General features: G+C 37.6%; 1 protein-coding gene across 2 annotated transcripts in view; it reads left to right on the forward strand.

The window, feature by feature from the left end:
* Nucleotides 1-19,265, forward strand: part of ARHGAP42 (Rho GTPase activating protein 42) — a 298,470-nt gene that overhangs the window by 117,016 nt on the left and 162,189 nt on the right. The window lies entirely within an intron of this gene.

Raw genomic sequence — 19,265 nt, forward strand, 5'->3', positions numbered from 1 at the left:
GTAAATCAGAGTTTGTTGGCAAACAGGAGAATGCAAGGCACAGGGATATGTCCTATGTGTTTCAAGGTGCTAAGGTTCTTTGGTCTGTGGGAAGCCATTGTCTGGTTGGGAATATCTGAGAAAGCTGAGCTGTGGTATTTGGGTAGGATTTCAGCTAGATTAGATGGAAGTGGCAGAGATGGCATTGTGATAGGAAAGAGAACACGAGCAAATGCAGGGAGATGTCAAAATATGGGTGGTTTTTTTTTTTTTTTTGCACTACCATGCAGCATGCAGAACTTCCCTGACCAGGGATTGAACCTGCACCCCCTGCAGTGGAAGTGCAGTCTTAACCACTGGACCACTAGGGAAGTCCAAAATATAGGTGGCTTTAATAGGAAAAACTTGGTTTGTGTGAAAGGGTAGAAAAAAAATTCATATTATGGAAAACCTGGAAGACAGCTAAGGAGTTTGGACATAGTTCAGCAGACGGTAGAGCTTCAGTGAGTATTTTCAGGTTGCACGATCAGAGCTGGAAGACCTGTGTTGTCACTCCCTCTGTAACAGGGCTTTGATTCATTTTTGCATTCACAACACTTAGCAAGGGACCTGGATTGATAAGTGCATACTGAATAAGTCAATTTTATTGGTAGTATTTAGAACAGATCATAGAAGACGAGAGGCAGGCCAAATTAGTTATAAGGCTATTGTATTAATGCTAAGAAGAAGTGAGGTCCTAAATGATAATTCTACGAGTAGAGATGGAGAGTAAGGGATGGAAGCAAGTGGTGAGTGGAAATAGAATTTAAGGGACAACTCCTGATTGTGGGGGGGGGGCGCTGTGCGGTTGGTAAAGGGCAGTGGAGATGGAAGAGATGGAGATGGTAGTAGGTTACTTAGAGGGTGAAGATGTCATTGCATGTGTAGGGATTGCTGGATTGGGGAGGGTGGGGAATGTGTTGAGTTTAGCTTGGGATGTTTTAGGAAAAGCAACATAATGTAATGGTTAAGAGCACAGGGTTTGAAATGAGTGGACCCTGGGTCTGCTCTGTATCGTTAGCTGTGTGTGACCTCAGGCACATATATTTCTATGATTCAGTTTCCCCATTGGGAATAGGATAAGGATCCTACCAGTGTAGGAATAACCGAATTAATATTTGCAGAGTTTCTTAGAACAGTGCCTGCTACATTAAGGCTATATCATTATTTGCTAAATAAAATCCAATTACTAGGGAGTTTTTCAAATCTGTATCCAAATATAGAATAATGAAGGGGATTAAGGACAGAATATGAATGACTTGATTTTTAAGCTGGTGAGCTGCTTTTTTTTTCTGATATTCAGGAGTTTCTGACTAAAGAATATTCCTTTTGAGTTTAGCAGCACAATAGTGCTTTTCTGTCCTTGGCATTGCCCATTTCTTTTTCAATATTAATATTTGGGTATTTTTATATGATTTCTCAGTTTTTCACTGATAATTTTTGGTGCAGGATCCTAATCTGCTAGTAGTGCTGCTGTAATTCTTGTTGGCAGTAGATGTGATAAAGTACTAAAGCCACAATGAAGTCTTGAGTTTCGTATTCACAATGATGGTCCCTAGACAACACCTGTTAATTACCAAAGGCATGTGTATATAACTTCTTTTGCCTAATTTTGCAGATATCTCTTAATTTGTAAAGACACCACTTTCACTCTGACTTCTGGGCTGCCTGTGAGGTTATTGGATAATTTGAAGTGGGGAGAGTTCTGATAGGGTAAGCCATAAACAGATGAAGACCAAAGTCATAGTATGATGTCCTTAGGGTGTTTCAAGGCTGCCATAAAGGTTTAGTTTATGATTTCCTGTACTAGGCTGTAACCAGTGCATGGGCTGTCTATGTTTTGGAAGAGAACTCTTTTTGATTAATTGCCAGTTATCAGGTTTTTAAAATTTTTATTATAATTAAAAAAAAATTAAGCGCTTCCCTTTCCAGCCCTCAGGGGAGATATAAGAAAAGGATTTGACTTAACCTTGGAGTATGGCTTACTGTCCAGTTACCAAGAAAAGCATAACCATGCAACATTTAGAAAACACTTGTTGAACTGTGTAAGTACACACGGGATCTTGGAGGTGGAGAGAGATGGAATGTAATGAAGTAACCAGATCTTGTGGTGACCAGGACTGGGTAGGATTTTGGTTTGAAAAGAGCAGGTAGATTCTAGGCTCTTTTAGGTGGGAGGAACCAAGGCCCTGAGTAAGCAGGAACTTAAGAGTGTATGGTGAAGAGATTTACCTCCTAGAGCAGAGTGTAGGTGAGGGAAAGAAATGAAAAACTGACTAGAGCAAGGCTTCTTTGTTATGTAGTGTCGACTGGAAAAAAAAAAAAAAAAAAAAAGCACAGCGTAAGAGTTGTGAGTTAAGTTTTATTTGGGGCAAAATGAGGACTGTAACCCAGGAGACAGCCTCTCGGATAGCTCTGAGGAACTGCTCCGGAGAGGTAAGAGGGGAAGTCAAGCTTGCATTTTGCAGAAGGTTCACAAAAAGGTGGCTGCTAGTCACGAGGAGCAGATGTCTCCATTAATGATTTTAGTGCTTTTCTAGATATGAGAAGATGCAAGAAATTGGGCTCATAAAGTCTTCTCCTGAAAATATCTGACTATCTGAAGGCCTGCTCTGCCAGTTTTTCCCAGAGCACAGAGTGCCTCATTCCTGATCTCCACCCTCAATTCCTTTCAGGGTGTGTTGATGGTCAGTGGATGCAGTGGCTAGTGACTTCATCCTTGTTGAGGCAGATGGCGAGTGGCAATGTTTAGTTGGCAGGAGTTTGGAAATACCATCTCCCAGTTTCCAGATCATCAAGTTTTGAGTGTTGGTAAGCTGTTGCAGGGAGACAGAGGGAGCATGATTTGGGGCAGCCTGTTCAAAAGGGTGAGAGGATCATCCCTTGTTCTATCAGTAGGAGTGAAATATGACTGTAAAATTGTGCTTGTATGCCTGAGCAATTCACTTTCCTCTTTTCCTCTCCCCCTTTCCCCCCTAAAAAAGAGTAAAAAGTAAAAGAAAACCAGAGAAAGAGCAGACATCTTTCTCTTTTATTGCCTTTTTAAAACCCAACTTAGTTATCCTTTTCACTATCTTATTTTTCTATTAATACTTCCTTCCTGTATATTTACATTTCTTTTCCCTCCAACACAGTTTGAAGCAATACTTTTATTATGACAACTGAAGTAGTTTGAGCAATGTGTTTGTGTATTCATTCTTATTTTACCTTAATCTAAACCATATGCTCCGGTGGCAACTGATGGGATTATTCCTAATGACTCTACATTTAAATAATTTCCAGAGCAGGAATTGTATTTTTCTCCTGTTTTCTTCATCTAGATAGATACTGCTCCTGATGGTGAATATCCAGTGAGTGTCCTTGGAAGTACAGAGAAATGCATGAGTAAAACATTCAATTAGGCGAGATTTTTTCAACCATTTGCCTAGAAGATAATCCTTCCACAGGATGTAGGCAGGGTCACGACCTCTATCTGGAGGGTGGTATTTGATACTCTCTGAGTTGAGGCTACACAATTTACTACTTGTCCAGAACAGAAATATTTTCAGTAATTTGACCCTGGAATAAAAATTGAAGTTTCCTCAAAGCATAACCTTAAGTCATTTACAAATTTTAGGGTGTATCTTTAGAAAAACTTAAGAATTTCTGATTGTTGAGTATTTTTCAATGTTTTTTGTCATCTATTTTTCTATCATTATTGCCCAGATAAATTTCTGTTGAATCACTGGTGGATTATAGGGGTCAGTGAGGAGTAGATACGTCAAGTTTTATAATAGTAATAAAACTGATTACTGTTTATTTCGGTGTCATTTTCCATAATTCCATTGCTTTTCTTGTTTGTTTTTTTAATACTTACTTGGATCTTACTTCCAAATTTCTTTCTAAAAACTCTTTATCCTTCAATTTCCTCAGCCATGGTGGAAGTGATTGGATTATTTCTACACTATTTGTAGACTGTAGTGATTTAATCTGAAGGACTTGCAGATGCTTTGAGGAGAGCAATAATCCATCATTATAAAATGCTTATTAGCTCTGTGCCCATGTGGTCTCACTCTACAGTGTGCACAGTTTTTCCCCCCAACAGATCTGTAAGTTTTGCAGTTGACAGAGGTAATTACTTGTGACCAAAGGGTGAGAAAATCTTTAGATAATTTAGTAGGAACAGAAACTACCCTCCAAGAATGAATTAACACATTCATCTGTGCATAACAGTCTGTGATACAAAAACTATGATTTGCTTTGTTAGCCAAAAGTGAATGAGGGTTAAAGATGCTTTTTGAAGTGAAGTGCCCACTGGTAGTCCATTTGATAGTGAAGGAGCCTGGCACCCAAACAGGTGACAGTCACACAGCAGGTGGGGGTTATAGAATACTCAAGACCAAATAGATGTAAATTTGGACAATTTGTGGGCTTCACTGATGTCTGCACATAAGAATTTATTAATGGGATGGGGGTTAGTGCAATGACTAGAGTTGTCAGTTTTCCAACTCTTTCAGTCTGGTTACCTTTGCTCTGTACCATACTGTCTCAAAGCTCTATTTTTCTGCCCAGAAACTATAATATGGCAAAATAAATATAGATATTAAGCTTGGAAGCCCAGACAGTGGGTAGGTTCACACTAAAATCTTTTGGATGAAGAAAGAATTAGAAACCAACTTATCCCTTTTAGTTCGAGGAACACAGTTTGCTTCATTTAATTTGGTTTGTTTTATTAGAAAGCATACGAGAGATCTTGCCCTGAAGGACAGCTTGCAGGGTTGTCTCTTTTGTTCTACCTTTTCCCCAGGCTTCTCTGAATTGATAGTGGACCACTTCTTCCTCCAGAGGCTCCTGGGGAAAAGGATATTTCAGAGTCATCTTCATAACTAGAGTTAGTGTAGACAGTGTGTCAGTAGATTTTCTTCTTTAGTTGGCATCCCTCCACCAAATTTATGTGATTGAGAAACTAACACTACCTGTGGTTCAGCTTTTTATTACAAAGGCCGTGTCTGATTGAGGCCTGCAATTCCCTAGTGTCTTCATTGGCCAAAACACCCAAATCACCGTTTTAATCCAAGAATTACGAGAGGGAATATTTTCTTTGGAGGGTTCTGCAAGCCCTTGAACTAAGCAACAGCCAGTGAAGTCTGAGATATTTTTCTGACTGGAAAAAGCCTCTTTTATTAACTCTTCACTCATGAGTCTTGCAGATGGTCAAGTTAAAATATTGTGATTATTAGGTTATAGGCTATACACTATTATTTATTTGTCTTCCTAAGAACTGTCCTCCTTTGAGAAGCTCTACATTTGGTCCTATGATGAGGTCATTGGTCAAAACAAGGAATTGCCTCTAATAGTTATTTTTTTCCCAAAAACCACACCCACATTTAAAGTTTATAAATACCATTTTTGAGGGTATTTGAAAAGAATGTGCTATCCTGATGGCAATTTCAGAAGCAAAATTCTAAAACAAAGATTTTTCAATAAGGAAAGCATTGCTGAAAAAATAAGGGCATAATTTGGCCAAGGATTTAACCACTAGTTTATTAGTTTGTTGTAATTAAGACAATTTGTTTGTGCTTTTACACAATAAGCATATCTGAAGACAGGCAGGGTGAGGGGAGCATTGTAGCCTTTGGAAGTAAAGTTTGCGGAATGTCCGTCTGTGAGAAATCTCCCAGGATAACATACAGTTGTTATTCATCCGGTAGGTGGCCATATCTCTAAATGTGCATGCTTACATAGATTGTGTGGTCTGCCCTTGGCCCTTTTTTTTTTCCAAGTTAAAGTTTAATGGTGCTTACTTTACGGTTGCCCTCATTGTTTTTCATTTGGAGACCACTAACAACTCAAGTCCTTTCCACTGAAAGGGAAGGGGATGACAAGAAAGGTTAAGAGACACAGTTTAGAAATGAGAATGAAAGGACAGATTCATTAAAATTTCAGAGGATCAGAACAGAGACTATTGCACTAGCTGCTATACTTTCCAGTATGAATGCAGATCTAGGAAGCACATGAATTCAATAACTAGTTGTGGGTCCGATGGTGACTTTTTGTCAGATCTTCAGGAACTGTGAGATGCAGCTTGGTATAGAGAAAAGAACATATAATGTAAGTCTTGGCTTCCATTAATTTAGCTGAGACTCTGCCACTAATCAGCTATATAATTGCGGATGAAAGATTTAATTTTGGAGTCTGTGATCTTTAATATTGGGATTTTAAATACTTTCCCTCCCTACTTCATGAATTATATAGAAACTTAACATCTATGAAAGCAGTTTGAAATATGAGAAGTTTTGAATAACGTGTACCTCTGTTGTACGTTTCGCTTTGTTTTGCAGTCATTGCTTATTTATTTGTTTCCCATTCTAAGCTATAGGCTCCTTGAAGCTTTATTATGTGTTTCAGGATCCTTAGCACATAGCAAAGCTGGGCTCAGTCATTTAGATGAGTGAATATTTGTGTGAATGAACTAATCGAGAAACAAAGGAAAATAGTTAATAGGATTGAGGGTATTGCACATTAATCACAAGAAATGATGTAACTCTGAAAATAATAGTAATGGAAGTGCCTTGTTTTCATACAATTAAGAATTTTGGAGAATTCTCCTGAAAAATTGAAATACTCTGTAATTAATCAACTAATGTGGACTAACTACTCTCATTTAATAATTGTTAAATAGTGTAAGCTCAGATTTTAAATGATATTTTGTGTTCATATTATGTTCTGTGTTTGTTTCTCATATGATACCTTGTTTCTTATCCAGTTGGAAGTTAATTCGATAAGTTTATGAAAAGAGGGCATACTCATTTAATCATATAAAGGGTTAACACAACTGTAATTTAACTTCATAGGGCAATTGAAAATTTCCCATTTAGTATTTGGAAAATGTTAACTCTAAAACCATGAAATGTAATGGCATTAAAATGTTTCTTTTATGTCAGCTATCCAAATAAAAACACTTTTACTATTCCTTTAATTCCTAATTTGTAAAAAATGGTTGGATCCTGGCATCTGGCTGTGTGATTTGGGGGTGGAGAGATGGTGCTTCCTCTTCTCTCTTCTCTCTTCTCTCATGCTGTGTTGGCTGCGTGTGCTGTCCTTTTCTGCATGGAGGAAGTGAGGGTGCCATGTATCTGTTACACAGCATGCTCCTTAAATCTCTTTGCAAGTGGCCACTCCCAGATTTCTTCTGTTTTTCATTCTTTCATTGCACTCTTTACAAGTCCAGCTTGTGTGGGCATGTACCCACATTCAGTGTGCATGTGTTTTGTGCCTTCAATTTAGGCAGCTATTTTTGAAAAGAGTCTCTTGTGTTTATTTATTTGTTTTGAATTGCTCAAGATTGCTAGAGAGCTCAGCATATAATAGGATGAGGAAAACCATGCAGTGACTGAGATCCTGTTATTGTCAGATGTTTCACTTCACTAGAGTCTTTGATCTCTACATTAGAAGCTTACATCCAGGATTAATGAGTCTAAGTGATGGATGAGTTATGTTTATTCTAGCTGCTGAAAGGTTGTTTCTTTCAAACTCCTCTCTCTTCTCTCTCTCTTTTCTCTCTCTCTCTTGATGTATTTTTGAGAGCATGGCATTGAAGGAATCCACCTAACATTTATGCCAGGGTTTTAATGATTCTGTGCAAAGAATTTTAAGAAAATATTTTTGTGGCTTGGTGTAGAATACATCCGATAATTTCCTGTTGGGGAAACACATGAATCAGATGGTTATTGAATATGTATGTTACTCGTTTTGTGCCCTTTCTGTAGTTTGATTTTGAAATTCTAAACTGACCACCCCTGTTGTTGACCACCCCTGTTAACTCAGAGTGCTTCTGAATATATTTACTCCCTATCTGCTTGCTGCCCCTCAGCTTCGAGGCATATACTCTGGACATCCAAATTAACCTTAGTGTTATCCTAGGGATGATATCATTAGAAAGTAATTGATAACTACACTGAATCATGTAATACTCAAGACCAAATAGATGTAAATTTGGACAATTTGTGGCCTTCACTGATGTCTATAATTAAGAATTTATCATCTTGTATTCCAATAAACTGAATTTGTATAGCTCTTACCAGCTTTTGAGTATTAATAAAAGTATATTAAGAGTAAAAGCTCGTGTTTTACTGGCTTACTGCCCCAACCCTCAGATTACATGATTTCCAGACTCTCAAATTCCTTTTCTCACCTAGTAATTTTCAGGAATACTCAGGGACTGTCTCATACATTTGCAGAGAAATGGCTCCTGCTGATGTCACCACTGCCTCTCTGGGGCGTGCAGTTCTTTCTGTTGCTCAGCTGGGAAAAATATTTTGCTATTGATGTCCTATCCAGAGGTGAGATAAAAGACCAAGCTACAGATTTTCAAAGGAAGTTTGCAAAAACTAATTACACAATTCTTATATTCCACATGGATAAACCAGTTTGGCTATGGAGAGAGGATTTTGTGAGAAGGATTCTTCGGGCGAGCTTTGCTGTGAGTCTTACATCTTTACATAGAGTGATGGGGGACTGTCATGGGAAGAAGTGAATCTTGGTACGATTTTCCTGTAGTTATGGGGGTGCATAGTGGTCTGGTGCCTTACTCATCCTTTAGGAAGTTGATGTAGCCTGTAACACTTGGAACAGACAGCTGATCCTCTAAGGGGGTGACTGTATTTCTAATTGGTGGCATGTCAAAAATGTGTGAATGCCAAGGACCTGTTGGGGAACCCAGGGTAGAAATGTTTACCTGTGGTCATTTAAAAAAGGGATCATGCCAACAGGGTAGGGGACCCATTAGTAAGAGACTGTGGGGTATATTCCTGGGTTTGGCAGCTGATAAGGGTCAGGAGTGGCTAGCCAAAGGCGAGACACTGCCGCATTAGGGAAGCCATAGTTAGAGGGGCTTAGCGGAGTGAGTTTCTAAAGAACCTATATAAATACCCACAGGAGTGAGTTGGTGTTAGCCGCTTCCCTGGCCAGAGAACAAGAATCTTTTGTTGTTAAGTATCAAGTGAGAATTTTCCTTCCCAGTAACCCACAGTAATCCTGGAAAGTGGTTATTAACAGGAAGGAGTAAATGGGAAATGAGGTATGTGGAAAAGAAAAGAAGCCAGCTAGGATTTACCCTTTACAGAGCATAGTTCTCCCCTGCACCAGTGTGGAGTAAGTGGGTAGGAGATTTAGAGACTTTCATTTCCTGAATGTCCAGAAAAGACCTGGGGACTGCCCAGAGTCTCATCGTGAGAGCGAGTGAAGGACTGTTCCCACTGAGCAGATCTAGAGGGACAATGGGAGGTAAAAGTCAACTGGCTCTTAACATGACATTCCATGTTTAGGGTACCGGTTGTTGTATTTGACATTATCAATCCAGACTTCTCACTTGACCAAAGCTGATTTGTAATCATTGACAAAGCATGCAGGTGAGACTTTTCTCCCTTTGTGTTACACCCTCTGAAAGGATCCCAAAGAAGGTTTGTTTTGTTTCCTCAGCGCTTTGCGAAGTTCAGTGGAAGAGCTTTCATGGGTTTTCCTTCGAGCTATTTTTATTTCAGGCCCTCCAAGCTGAGTCAGGGACACATTTGAGAAATCACTATCATACAGTCTGTACTCAGAAATCTAGTACAAGCTTTTATTTTTGTACTAGAGTACCTCTCAATTTTAAATAGGCGTGTGCACTGTGTCTCATCAAGAAGAGTGTGTAGTATCTAACATTGCCCAAGCTTGACCAGCATTATACTGAGTGCTCTTTGCAAAGTGCTGACCGTGAGGCAGCAACAAATTCAGGAAGATGCTAAGTAAAAATTCAAATTTGAGAGTAGCAGTTTAGAAAAGGATACCATGCCGTTTAAGATTAATATTGGCAAGCTATGACTGCAGTTTGAAGAGCCCATGCTTTTCTTTTTCTGCAGTGAACTGAATGATTGCTACTGAAAGCGTGGACTATGGTGCAGCAGCATCAGACTCAACTGATGACGTGTTAGAAATGCAGAATCCCAGGCCTGGCCTGGACCTACTGAATAAGAACCAGCATTTTCACAAGATTCCCAGGTGTTACTTGTGCATCTTAAAGTCCGAGAACACCTGATCTAGAGAATAACATCTCAAATCATCTTTGATACCAACATTCTTGTCAAATTGTTGCTTGGGTAGAATTTCAGCTTTTAGTGAACAGAGAACGAACCAGTTACCTATGTGGCTTAGTGCCAACTATAACAATAATGTCATACAGTGAACTGTCATCTTGGCATTGTTGGGAAATGGTGTCCAGGTGGACAATTTGTCAGCTCTGGCAAGGTCAACATCCTGCTTAAAGCAACGTCAGTGGGCACCACAGGTTACTATTTCAGAACCAAAGGGAAAAAGTGGAGGGAAACATTCTTGGAACATAATTTTTTTTTTTTTTCCCTTCTCAAAATATCATGAGTAATGTATGGGGCAAGGGAAATATGAGAAACGGGTCATACTTTAAACATTTTTTAAAAAGATAATTTGACCTGATTTAATAAAGTGCTTGCACATTTATTAGTTGGAATTTTCTGTGTTTGCATTTTGGAATCATATCTGCTACGGTGGAATCCTTTTTCCTCTATGTTCTAATCATGTGGATTTGGGCACATTACCAAAGTGCCCCAAGCCTGAGTTTCCACGTGTGTGAGCGAGCATCAGTACCACCTACCTTGCGAGGCTGTTTTGAGGATTAAATGGGGAAGTGTACCCTCTAAGGGATAGCTCTGCTTACTGTTGTCAGTGTACTCATGAAAATCATCATTAGGTCATTAAACAAGGTTTTAATCACATGATGGATTTCTGAGTTCTTGAAAGGAACTCACATTAAAAAATATTAAAAACACAGAACTGACTTAATTTAAAAGGAATCATCCACATTATTCGGCCATTATAGCATTGTACTAGAAAAACTAGTTAATAAGTTTCTTTTTTTGTTTTTAAATTCAAGATAAAACATTTTTATGTCAGTGACTGACAAGTATTCTGCAAGCACAGATGGCCTTCGGGAAGCTCACCCTGCTGCCATCTGAGCTGCTGCTACTGTGGAATACGGGTTCCTTCTGGAGATCTTTGTGCTCTTACTGATGGTTGCTTGTGGAGAGTTCCTTGTTTCTACCCCCCTGGTGCCAGGGCATGATAACCTGTAGGTGGTGAGTCTCTGTTTTTTTCTGATCCACTGGGAAAAGAGGGAAAGAGGCATTCCCAGCTTAAATACTTCAACTATAAATGGTTTAAATGTACCAAGAACTAATTTGAGCACATGGGAAATATATGACTTCGGTGGGAAAATGCATTCTATGTCCCATATGCCCTAATCATACTTTAAGATCAAAACTGATATGAGGTGAACTTTTAGAACAAAATCCGCTTGGAAACTGAAGAATCTCTTTTTCTAATTGATCAAATAGACCATTTAACAGATGATATGAATTTTAGTGGACTTGGAAGTTGGTCTCTTGCTTCCATTAGGTCCATTTCACCATGTGCAGCTCCAGCTCTAAGCCCATCATGGTAATCTGGCCCTCTTGCCCCACATGGCTTTGTGAGCTCATGGCCAGGCCATTCAGCATATGACATCCCCCTGTAAGCCACACAGCCTCAGCTGGCATAGTTGGGCAAATGACAGGATTTGGGTTTGATTTTGTGGGCAGAGGCATTCTCTTTACTCTGCTAGACCCAAACAAGGAAGATCTTAGTCTCCTGATGGCTCTCCTACAGGGAGCTGTGGATGAAGCTGACATTCTGGGCAATGAAATGGAGAGACTGGAAAAACCTGAATCTTTGATGATGTCTTAGACTTTCTGGATTACCTAAACCTGAAGCTTCTCCTACCCCTGTGTCTCCTGTTTTATGGAGGGATATCTTTCTGCGTCATTTAAACCACTATGAATTGGGTTTTCCATCTCTTGCCTTTAAAACCTCGTAACTGATACAATAATAAGAATAAAGTCCTTCTAACACAGTATGTGGACAAACTCTTTTAGGATCTTGTAGTACGTAAGAGTCATGAATTCTCTTATGATTGGAAAGTTTAGATAAGAGTTTTGTTTACTAGAATGTCTGACAAACTTTTATGCACTGTTGCAGCGAACTCTTCAGTTTGATTTCTCACAGGTTATTGATTATATTCTCTGATTGGTACGGTTTCCTCTCTCTCCTCTTCCCTGATCTTTTGAAAAAGTTAGCTCGACCAGATGTGGTGCCCTCCTGGGCACTGCAGGGGCACAGGATGTGGATGGGAAGGAAGTAAACCTGTTGTTAATAAATTCCTTTCACTAAAAAAAGACTGGACCTGAATCCACCCAATTGATTGTGACATATGATGTGGAAGGCTTCTGAATGGTATGCTGAGCAGCGAGCTGGGTTCCTTTTCAGTTTACCAGAAGGGAAGTGTGGTACTTGATTGGCATCACAGCTGACTAGAATGTGGGTTTTATATCCTTTACAGGATACAGCCTGCTGACAAAAATCTAACTCTCTTTTTGCATGCTTCTACATCCTAAGTTGTCTGAATATCTACTCTTTTTTGCCAAAGGTCATTTTGACTCTTAATGCTTTATCTCTGCTGTAAAATTCAACATTGAAAATAAAGTTATTATCCAGAATGGAAATTGAGATTTGTACATTTTGATTGGAACAGACAGGACCAACCTGTTGCTGAAAGTTCTCAGCTATAGGGAGTTTGAATACTTTCTTAGAGAATGTTACTTTTTTTACGCTAAGTTCCTTATAAGCGCTGGCCAACATTTTAAGATAATGTTCTGATTTTTCAATGCTGTGTAACAAACCAACTCAAATATTAGTGGCCAGAAACTGGGCCATTTATTTTACTCATGAATCTGCAATTTGGGTAGGGTTCAGTGGGGACAGCTTGCCAACTGTTCTACTCCGTGTCCGCTGGGGTGACTTGAAGGCTGGGAGCTGCAGTCATCTGAAGGCTCATTCACATGTCTCCTGGTTGATGCTGGGAAGACTCAATAGGAGGCTGGCATTGTGTTCCTTGGGCGTTGCCTTCTCTATGTTGTCTCTTCAGCACGGTCCTTTAGGGTAGTCAGACTTCTTACATGTAGAATCAGGACTTCCAAAGTTCATGTCCCAAGTGAAAAAAGAGCCAGGAAGAAGCTGTATTGCCTTGTCTGACCTAGTCCCTGAAGTCAGAGTGCACTATTACTGCTTTATTTATAGTGGAAGTGAGTCACTTAGACCAGCCATATTCAAGAGGTAGGGAATTGGGTTTCATTTTTTTCTTTCTTTCTTTTTAAAGCTTATTTGTTTTGTTATTTTAAATGTTAACATTCTATTATATTTAAAGTTTGTTGAGTATAGGGACTATGTCACTGCACTTAACCAGGCTTTGGATGTAGTAGGAATGGAGTAAACCTTGTTTTTTAGACAGTATATACACGGCACAGTTTTTTCCTTACAACTCTATTGGGGTATAATTTACATACCATAAAATTCACTCATTTTAACTAAATAATTCAGTGTTTTTTTTCAGTGAATGTATGCAGTTGTGCAGGTATTATTAGCACAATCCAGTTTTAGAACATTTCATGACCATAGTAGAATTCCTCATGCCCATTTACAGTTAACTGACAGTCCCAGGCAATCACTTAATCTACTTTCTGTCTTTCTAGATTTGCTTTTTTGGGATATTTCATATAAATGGAATCATATTTTACATGTCATTTGTTTTTGGCTTTTTTTCACTTAGCACAATGTTTTTGAGGTTCATCCATGTTGTAACATGAATCAGTATTTCATTCCTTTTTATTGCTGAATAGTATTCCATTGTATGGATGTAGCATATATATTATTTAACCATTCACCAGTTGATGGACATTTGAGTTGTTTTCTGCTCTTTGGCTATTCTGAATAATGCTGCTATGAACATTTGTGTACAGGTTTTTATGTGGACATGTGTTTTCATTTCTCTTGAGTATACATCTAGGTGTGAGGTTGCTGGGGTATATGATAAATGTATGTTTAACTTTTTAACAAAATGCTTGTTTTTCAAAGTGTCTGCACCATCTGCATTTCTGCCAGCAACTTATGAAGGTTCTTGTTGGAATAAATCTTTTTAAAGTGCTTTGAAGGTAATTCTCTGGGTTGAATGAGAGCAGGTTTGTGAATGAATTTAGTTTGTGGGCAAATAAATCTGTCATTTTCAGGCAATAGATGGGGGAGTGTGGCTGCTTTCATAAGAAAGATGAAACAGGAAAAGTAGAGAAAATAAAGTGGAGGGAAAGAGGGACAACCCTATCCTTAATCCTTTGAACAACTACGGTGTAATTTTTGTTGTTATTGTTGATGTTGTTTGTTTTTTGTTATTCTTTAATTGAGATAATTGACAGATAGCATTATATTAGCTTGAGTGTACCACATAATGGTTCACTATTTGCGTATATTGTGAAATGATCACCACAATAAGTCTAGTTAACCATCACCTTACATAGTTACAAATATTTTTTTTTTTCTTATTATGAGAACTTTTAAGATCTACTCCTTTAGCAACTTTCAAATATATAATACAGTATTATTAACTGTAGTCACCATGCTGTACAATACATCCCTAGAACTTATTTATTTTATAACTGGGAGTTTGTACCTTTTGACTCCCTTGACCTATTTTGCCCGCCCCTCAGCCACTGCCTCTGGCAATCACCAATCTGTTCTCTGTATCCACCATTTTTTTTTTTTTTTTTTTAAGATTCCACATGTAAGTGAGATCACATGGTATTTGTCATTCTCTGTCTGATTTATTTCACTAATGCCCTCAGGGATGTCCATGCCCTCAGGATTTCCTTCTTTTTCATGGATGAATGATATTCCTCTGTGTGTGTGTGTGTGTGTGTGTGTGTGTGTGTGTGTGTGTATCACATTTTTAAAAAATCCATTCATCCATCAGTGGACACTTAGGTTTTTTCCATATATTGGCTATTGTAAACAATGCTGCAGTGAACATGGGGGTTAGATATATTTCAAGTTCCTGTTTTCATTTCCTTTGGATAAATACCCAGAATTGGGATTGCTGGATCTAATGATAGTTCTATTTTAAAATTTTGGGGAACCTCCATACTGTTTTCCATAATGGCTGTACCAATTTACATTCCCAGCAACAGTGCACAAGGGTTCCCCTTTCTCCATATCCTTGCCAACACTTGTTATTTCATGTTTTTTGATAGTAGCCATTCTAACAGATGGAAAGTAATAATCTCATTGTGGTTTAGATTTGCATTTCCATGATAATTAGTGATGTTGAACACCTTTTCATGCACCTATTGGCCATCCATAAGTTTTCTTTGGAACAACATCCATTCAGATCTTGTGCCCTTTGTTAATCGGATTTTTTTTTTTTTTTTTTTTTTTTTGCTGTTGCATTAAGTCCTTTATATATTTTGGATATTATCTCCTTATCAGATATATATGATTTGCATATATTTGCTCCCATTTGGTAGGTTTCCTTTACATTTTGTTAATGGTCTCCTTTGCTGTGCAGAAGCTTTTTAGTTTGATGCAGTTCCACGTGTCTATTTTTGCTTTTGTTGCCTTTGCTTTTAGTGTCAAATACAAAAAATCATTGCCAAGACTGATGTTAAGAAGCTTACCCCCATCTTTTCTTCTGGGAGTTTTATGGTTTCAATTCTTACATTTAAGTCTGTTACTTATTTTGATTGATTTTTGTGTTTGGTGTAATAGTTTCATTCTTTTGCATGTAGCTGTGGGTTTCACCTTTTGATGGGAGGAGTGTTAATTTGAAGACATGTTTTAAAATGAGAGAGGTAGATATTTAAAGAACGATGTTAAGTATCATTAGGAAGTCGTGATAGTTTCTTACATATGAAGTTGTTTCAAGGGCTCGTAATAAAAGCTTAAGTTTGGAAAAATAAAGTGATATATCCAATTTCTAATGGTGGACCAGGTCGGTGCTTTCTATATGGTAAGCATTGTCTTTGCCCTTTACATTTAATCTCATTTAAAACTCTCAAGTCATCATTTACAGCCATGTGACATAATGTTTTATTAAGGTGATTATTTTTCCCATTCTACAGCAGAAAAAATTTAGGCTTAGGGAGGTTAAGGTAGCTGTAGACAGAAGAGGAATTGGGTTTGAACCCAGGTCTGTCTATTCCAGAATCAGCTCTCATAGTTCTTTGCTGTATACTCTCTAGACCCAGAGCATTCCTTTTTTGGGCGGGTCCTCTATGAACAGTAGAAAATTTCCTTTATATGGAGCAAAACTTACTCTGCCTATGTTCTTTTGATCCCTACAGTATATACTGGGCTACTGAGGCCAAGTCCAGGGCAAGTGTCTGGGTTGAGATATGGCTTCAGTCTGTAGATTGAGACAACTACAGAAATCAAACCTGAGAGTTGTCATTAGGTACTCAAGCAAAGCCAAGGGATATGAACAGCAGGTTGAAAAGACACAGGAGGATTCAAATAGTGAAAGCTAAGGCAATACTGAGGATCAGAAGTTCAAGCTCACACCATGAAGAGACATCCATTAGTACTGGAGGCATCATTAGTAGCAAAAAGGAAACGGGCAGAGATCTAGACAAACTGGAGCGAATGAACTAAAATAAGGGATGAGAAATGCTATGACCAAGATGTAAACAAAGTGATGGGGGAGGAAGACTAGGAGCAGGAGGCAGTAAATGTGTGCTTGGCCACCCCTCCACTTCAGACAGGGAGCTTTTGAGGACTTTATTTGGGTCCTGGATCCAGTATACCGAAGTGATTATTCTCAACTCTTGAGTGGGTCTTCCTGTCTAGAAACCTTGGTTTTATACTTTCTAAAGACTTATAAACTAATTTTTGGATGACTTCATTCACCCAGTTTCATAAACAAAATACCTTATCTGAGTGAAATAACATTTAACATTAGATTGTACACTTTCATGAAAAATCCGAAATGTGTCAACTAGTATAGAGGTTCATCTTTACATCTATGTATTTTATACTGTTTAAGTGGGAAGCCCCTGTCCCCAAGGTGTTTGGATAAAAAAGTGAGGAAATCAACCTTGAAATCCCTCTTCTTGCATGGTTTGCTGTTCCCTCTTAATATCCTCCAAGAGACCTCCAGCTTTGCATTTATTATTGCGTTTCAAAGGAATTTAAATGAATTTCTACCATTTTATAGTCTGTGTGTACATTCCCTTTATTCACAGGTATACATGGATACTGTAATCTTCTAATCTAATCCTAAAGGTTCTTGATTATATCACCTTACTAAGACCCAAGGTGACCTTGAATTGGTGCCTCATCATATTCTTACATGAGTTTTGTGATGGTGGTGCTTTTTATTCTTAAATACTGCTTTGCATTGTAACTTTCCTTAAAATCAGTTTTTTCTTTTGACCAGACTCATTTCAGGGAAGATTTGAACTGATTAACATAGATTCTTAAGTACAACAAAGACGTTGAATGGGAAACTCATGGTAATAGTACCTGTCATAACCATAGTATGTGTTATATTATGTATATCTGAGAATATCCCAGAAGGAGTGTGATTTAGATCATCTTAATTATATGCTTATATCTATACTTTATTTTTATCTCAATTAAATACTTAGTTTTCATTTGGTTATAACTATTATGGTACATATTTGTATATATATTCTGTATTTATATATATTCTGTTAGATTTCTAATTGATAGAAGAGCTAATTGCTCTTTCCTTCCTCCTTGGTTTAAGCCAGTATTTGGTAGGAATAGATCTGACTTTGAATTTCACCAGTGTGTTTGAATGTTTCTCATTGTATGGTTAATCATGGAGTTACAAGCTCACCCTACACCTGTAATTATCTAGTTAGTGTGGTTTTAAAGGCTGACAAATGAGGAATTCTTTCTGTGAGATTTTGGGTCATTCATCAAAACCAAGACAAAAATAGCAGATAAGAGCATATTTAAGAAAGAGTGACAAATCACTAGAGCTTTGAAAATGACTGATGAGAAATTAGTTTTAAATCTCATTCTTTAATAGATGAAGAAACTGAGCCTCAGAAAGTTCTAGTGATTTGCCCAGATCATTCAGCCAGTTATTAGAGTTTAATCATCTAATTTCATAGTCCATATCTTTTTCCCAAATTGTTCACAGATCAACTTTTAGTTTCCTATACTAATGGAATTTTATAGGCAGTATAAAACAGTGGATTGGTTAGTGGTTTCTGAGGGAAGGTTAGAATTTTACATTATGCAGACCTTTTAAAGGTAGAACACAAACTTTCCATCATGGACAATCAGCCCTTTTGCTAAGTTAAATGTCAATGTTTAGGTCTGAAATTTACTGTGCAATATTTATGTTGTTAGGAGAACTCTGAGTTAAAGAAATGTGAAATATAGTTGGAAAATGTCGAGTTTAAATGAGTAGGAATTTATGTTTCAATGTTCTCTCTGCCTTTCCTAACAAGTTAAAATTATAGATAAATTTTGCCATGAATGGTGACTTTGTAAAACTTTTTGTGTATTTAGGCCCTTTTTGTTAGTTGTAGAGTGATTAGTATTCTCTTTTAAATATAAACCTGATTTGAGACATATAAGCTTTTTTTTTTTAGTTATACTAAATGAAAGACCTCAAAATAGCCATACGTTAAAAAAACCCACTAAATATATATCTTCTGTAACTTAAAACACCTCACTATTATTTTCAATCTGTCCCTTTTGTATGATTTGAATGTTACCGATTGCTTTCTATTTTCTATTCTGTGGAGGTAGATATATCACGAATAAATGATTGGTTGTAGGAAAATATTTTTGGTTTATGGAAATATAGAAATATATTATAAGGAAGAGAAGAGTGTTCAAAATTTTATGTTTCTCATATTTGCATTCTCAACTATTAAAAATCTTTAACTTTTTATTTTGAAATAATTTAGATTTTATAGATGATTTTCAAGAATAGCACAAAAATCTCCATGTATCTGTCACCAAGATTCACCAGTTACTAGCATTTTGCCAAGTTTCCTTTAGTACTCTTTCTCTTGAGAGTGAGTTGCCACCACCATGCTGGTTTTTTTTTTTTTAAACCCGTAAATACTTAAGTGTTTATTTCCTAAGACAGAGACATTCACTTATGTCACTACAGTATAATTATTCAAATCAGGAAACTTAACACTGATAGAACACTGTTACCGTAGACTTTCTTGAAATGTTGCTAACTGTCACAATAACGCCCTTTATAGAAATTTTTTCTTGACCTTGAACATGAACATCTGGAATGGTTCCTCCGTCTTTTTTGTTTTTCATGACATTGACATTTTTGAAAAGTT

Source organism: Balaenoptera acutorostrata, chromosome 9 (genome assembly GCF_949987535.1).
Source record: "Balaenoptera acutorostrata chromosome 9, mBalAcu1.1, whole genome shotgun sequence".
NCBI classification, from domain to species: Eukaryota; Metazoa; Chordata; class Mammalia; order Artiodactyla; family Balaenopteridae; genus Balaenoptera; species Balaenoptera acutorostrata.